This window comes from Musca autumnalis, unplaced genomic scaffold (assembly GCF_047663935.1).
Source record: "Musca autumnalis isolate F117 unplaced genomic scaffold, ASM4766393v1 scaffold_4, whole genome shotgun sequence".
Classification (NCBI taxonomy): Eukaryota; Metazoa; Arthropoda; class Insecta; order Diptera; family Muscidae; genus Musca; species Musca autumnalis.
The window spans coordinates 22032343-22038428 of NW_027411977.1; positions in this window are offsets into that span (position 1 = coordinate 22032343).

The following is a 6086-nucleotide window of genomic DNA, read 5'->3' on the forward strand; positions in this document are numbered from 1 at the left end:
GCCACAAACGTGGATTTTTAAAGAATATTTTATGAGGACCATCTGGGCCACAAACGTGGTTTTTTAAGGAATATTTTATGAGGACCACCTGGGCCACAAACGTGGATTTTTAAAGAATATTTTATGAGGACCATCTGGGCCACAAACGTGGATTTTTAAAGAATATTTTATGAGGACCATCTGGGCCACAAACTTGGATTTTTAAAGAATATTTTATGAGGACCATCTGGGCCACAAACTTGGATTTTTAAAGAATATTTTATGAGGACCATCTGGGCCACAAACGTGGATTTTTAAAGAATATTTTATGAGGACCATCTGGGCCACAAACGTGGATTTTTAAAGAATATTTTATGAGGACCACCTGGGCCACAAACGTGGATTTTTAAAGAATATTTTATGAGGACCATCTGGGCCATACAAGTGGATTTTTAAAGAATATTGTTTGAGGACCATCTGGGCCACAAACGTGGATTTTTAAAGAATATTTTTTGAGCACCATCTGGGCCACAAACGTGGATTTTTAAAGAATATTGTTTGAGGACCATATGGGCCACAAACGTGGATTTTTAAAGAATATTGTTTGAGGACCATATGGGCCACAAACGTGGATTTTTAAAGAATATTTTATGAGGACCATCTGGGCCACAAACGTGGATTTTTAAAGAATATTTTATGAGGACCATCTGGGCCACAAACGTGGATTTTTAAAGAATATTTTATGGGGACCATCTGAGCCACAAACGTGGATTTTTAAAGAATATTTTATGAGGACCATCTGGGCCATACAAGTGGATTTTTAAAGAATATTGTTTGAGGACCATCTGGGCCACAAACGTGGATTTTTAAAGAATATTGTTTGAGCACCATCTTGGCCACAAACGTGGATTTTTAAAGAATATTGTTTGAGGACCATATGGGCCACAAACGTGGATTTTTAAAGAATATTTTATGAGGACCATCTGGGCCATACAAGTGGATTTTTAAAGAATATTGTTTGAGGACCATCTGGGCCACAAACGTGGATTTTTAAAGAATATTGTTTGAGCACCATCTGGGCCACAAACGTGGATTTTTAAAGAATATTTTATGAGGACCATCTGGGCCACAAACGTGGTTTTTTAAGGAATATTTTATGAGGACCACCTGGGCCACAAACGTGGATTTTTAAAGAATATTTTATGAGGACCATCTGGGCCACAAACGTGGATTTTTAAAGAATATTTTATGAGGACCATCTGGGCCACAAACTTGGATTTTTAAAGAATATTTTATGAGGACCATCTGGGCCACAAACTTGGATTTTTAAAGAATATTTTATGAGGACCATCTGGGCCACAAACTTGGATTTTTAAAGAATATTTTATGAGGACCATCTGGGCCACAAACTTGGATTTTTAAAGAATATTTTATGAGGACCATCTGGGCCACAAACTTGGATTTTTAAAGAATATTTTATGAGGACCATCTGTGCCACAAACTTGGATTTTTAAAGAATATTTTATGAGGACCATCTGGGCCACAAACTTGGATTTTTAAAGAATATTTTATGAGGACCATCTGGGCCACAAACTTGGATTTTTAAAGAATATTTTATGAGGACCATCTGTGCCACAAACTTGGATTTTTAAAGAATATTTTATGAGGACCATCTGTGCCACAAACGTGGATTTTTAAAGGATTTTTTGAGCACCGTCTGGGCCACAAATGTACATTTTGAAGGAATATGTTTTGAGGGTCACAAACGTGGATTTTTAAAAAAATATATTTTTAGGATTGTCTGGGCCACAAACATGGATTTTTAAAGCATATTTTTTTAGGATCACCTGGGCCACAAATGTAAATTTTGAAGGAATATTTTTTGACGGTCATCTGGGCCACAAACTTGGATTTTTAAAGAATATATTTTGAGGATTGTCTGGGCCACAAACGTTGTTTTTTAAAGAATATTTTTCTAGGATTATCTAGGCCACAAACGTGGATTTTTTTAAAGAATATTTTTCGAGGATTATCTAGGCCACAAACGTGGATTTTTTAAAGAATATTTTTCGAGGACCATCTGTGCCAAAAACATGAATTTTTAAAGCATATTTTTTGAGGATCAACTGGGCCACAAATGTAAATTGTGAAGGAATATTTTTTTCATCTGGGCCACAAACGTGGGTTTTTAAAGAATATTTTTGGATTTTTAAAGAATAGTTTTTTCATGGGCCATCAAAGCCGCAAACGTGGATTAGATCACAGCCATAAATTAGGCTTTTTAACAAATATAGACATAGATTTTTAAATAATATTTTTTGAGGCAACGTCACAGCCATAGACGAGGATTTTTAAAGAATATTTTTTGAAAAAACATCGCAAACATAGACGTGGATTTTTAAAGAATATTGTTTTGAAGTAACCTCACAATAATAAAGTTGGATTTCAGAGAACATTTTTTGAGGCAACATCGCTACCATAAAAGTGCATTTTTAAAGAATATTTGTTGAATGATCATTTTAAATGTCATCGCCAATGGTCCAGATCCACTTGATCTAAATTCCACTGTTCCTTGTCGCCCCCTCCAAATACCCAGGGCATCACATGCGAACAGTGGCGATGATGATGTATTGTGTAACACTACGTTGTTTGGAGGAACCAAGTTAAACCAGAAAAAAACGAAATACTTTGCAGCAGTATTTGAACTTGTTCCTTTACTTTCAAAGTCGACAAAACAAAAGCAAACTACTAACGTGCAACCGTTAGATAGACAGATAACTCTAGAAATTGTCTATGGAGGTTAAGAAGGGTGCAATAAAGTGGCTCAAAGCCACCCCACACATCCCCCATCTACCGCTGGCCAAGACCCCAACGCCTATAGGCACAAGTTCTGGCATTTGACTTTTTTCTGCTCTGTTGCATATGAAGTGCCCGCGGACGAGGCACCATCAGCATCTAAGTTTGCCATGCTGCAATCTAGGTTCAAGCATTAGAAGCAATGCCTGCAATGTCTCCACAGCATTGAACATTTTGTCCATCAAATCGAAAAACATTTTATGTTCCTGTTGGGTAAGGGGGCCTGCATTTAACGAGAAATTTCACTTGCGGCATATGATGGCGGCGCACAAGGGTTCATTTGTTCGTTAGTCGTGCCACCATCGACACTACTAACTTGAACACACACGGATAGACATACATACATTCATATGTGCACGACGCATTTATACACAACTAACGGTAACGAAACGGAACACACAAGTGTGCATATCCTCCTCATGTGTTTCGATGATGCTGATGATGCGACGTTAGACTTGACCATTGACGTTAACATTGCCTGGCTGGCTGCCTTGAATGACTGTCTCCCAGCCTTATATAGTGGCTGCCGTGGGGGAAGGGCTCTTCTATGCGAATGAAGCCTATTCTAAAGTTACGACAGCGAAAACATTGGCAACAACACTAACAACAACCACGATGGCGATAACGACGACGACAGCGACTATGAGAATCCGATGTTGCTCCCATCTTGCATTAGAAATCAAGTACAGTTTCGCGTTTAATATTTCGCGCGTTCATATTTTAGACAAATTTACATTCAAACACTTTTGTATACAAATTGCACAGACACACACACAAAACCTATACAATATACAGATATGTATATTGGTATACGCATATACCCTTGCGTTGGACTCATATGGACATGTATGTATGTACGTACATACCATCCGTACACATTTGATTGAATGACTAGTCTTCGACTGTATTTTTGGGGTGCAGATGCACTATCTCCAAAGTAAAGGGCAAGGTATTGGCAGGAGCGTCGCGACTTCTTTTCATAGAAGGAAGAACTAATCGCCACAGAGAAGCACTAAGGGTCTAACGTTAAAAAATGTTCTTTAAAAATTCAAGTTCAATAGTCGGAAGGTCTCTACAAAAATATTCGTAAAGATCCATGTATTCCAAATTAAATACTTATGGCTCTTAAGGACATCAAAAAACATTCTTTATAATCCAAATTATTACACTGATGGTCCTCAAAAACATTATTTAACTAATTGGTTTGTGGCTCTGACGTTGTCTTAAGAGTTATTAAGAGTTATTCTTTAAAAATCCAGGTTTATGGCTCTGATTCCAATATTCAATAAAAATCCACACGTATGAATCTGATTTTATCTCAAAAAATGTTCTTTAAAAATCCAAGTGTACGGCCCAGATGGCCCTCAAAAATATTCTTTAAAAATCTATGTTTGGGGGTCTTGAAGGCCCTTAAAAATGTTCCTTAGGAATCCAAGTTTTTGGCCTTGATGGTCTTCAAAAAATATTCTTTAAAAATCCACATTTGTGGCCCAGATTGTCCTCAAAAAAATGTTCTTTAAAAATCCACGTTTGTGGCTCAGATGGTCCTTAAAAATATGCTTTAAAAATCCACATTACTGGCTCATATAACTTACTTACTTAGCTGGCCCATTACAGAACATTTGTTCTATATGCCGAACTAAGAGATCTCCATTCCTCTCTATTTGTTGCTTTGCACTCTGGAATACCGCGCCTTTTCATCTCATCATCCACTTGTTTGCGCCATCTATTCCTTGGCCTGCCAATTCTGCGTGCACCGCCATGTGGCATGTATTCATACGCCTTTTTAGCGGGTTCATCATCGCTCATTCTTATGATATGGCCTAGCCAACGCAATCGCTGCATCTCGATACGTTTAACTATATTGATGTCGTTGTATAGCAGATACAGCTCGTGGTTCATGCGACGTCGATATTCACCGTCAACGCAGATTGGTCCGTAGATATTTCGAAGAATTTTTCTCTCAAACACACCCAGCACTGCCATGTCTGCTTGCGCAACTACCCAGGCTTCGGAGCCATACATCAGCACGGGTAGTATCAGTGTTTTGTAGAGCGTTATTTTTGTTTGACGAGATGTGGCTTTGTTTTTAAACTGCTTACTTAAACCAAAGTAGCATCTGTTGGCAAATACAATTCTTCTTTTTATTTCAAAACTGGACGCATTGCGCGTCGACACCATTAACTTTGACTTCTCACCGTTTACCGCCAGACCCACTTTAGCAGATTCTCCTTCGACCTTCATAAAGGTATCAGTTACTTCTTTTACCGATCGTCCCATGATGTCTATATCAACAGCATAAGCAAGTAACATGTGGCTATTGGTGTAGATTGTGCCACTTCTTTTGACGTTTGCCTCTCGTATAACCTTTTCTATCAGGATGTTGAAGAGGTCACACGAAAGGCTGTCTCCTTGTCTGAAACCTCTTTTGGTACCAAACACTTCGGAGAGGTTCTTTCCTATTTTAACTGAGGACCTCGTGTCAGTTAAAGTCATTTTACAAAGCCGGATGAGCTTTGCGGGAATACCAAATTCAGACATGGCTTGGAATACCTTTGAACGCAGCGGGCTGTCGAAGGCTGCTTTATAATCGACAAAAAGGTGGTAGGTGTCGATCTGCATCTCTTAGGTCTTCTCCAGGATTTGCCGCAGGGTAAATATCTGGTCAATGGTGGACTTGCCAGGTCTAAAGCCGCATTGGTATGGTCCAGTTATCTCGTTGACCATAGGTTTTAGTCGTTCGCACAATATCCCTGACACGATCTTGTAGGCAATAGTATACTCCCTATAGTTAGACCATACAGTCTTATCTCCCTTCTTGTAGACGGGGCACAGGATACTCAGGTTCCAATCGTCGGGTACTCGTTCTTCCTGCCAGATGGTGCTAACTAGCTGATGAATACACCTTATCAGCGTGTCGCGTCCGGTTTTGAACAGCTCGGCTGGTAAGCCATCGGCCCCTGCTGCCTTATTATTCTTCAGCCGATTTATTGCTGTCTTTACCTCATCTTGGCTGGGCGGTATACATTCAATACCATCTTCTGGGATTGGATGTGTGGTATCTTCGTCGTCTTCGCTGCTATTGGATACCAACAGATTTGAAAAATGTTCTTTCCATATCCTGAGTACACTATCTGTATCAGTTACCAAATTACCTTGCTGGTCTCTACAGGAGGATGTGCCTGTACCAAAGCCATCAGTTTGATGCTTGACTCTTTGGTAGAATTTTCGGACTTCATTCTGGCTCCTGT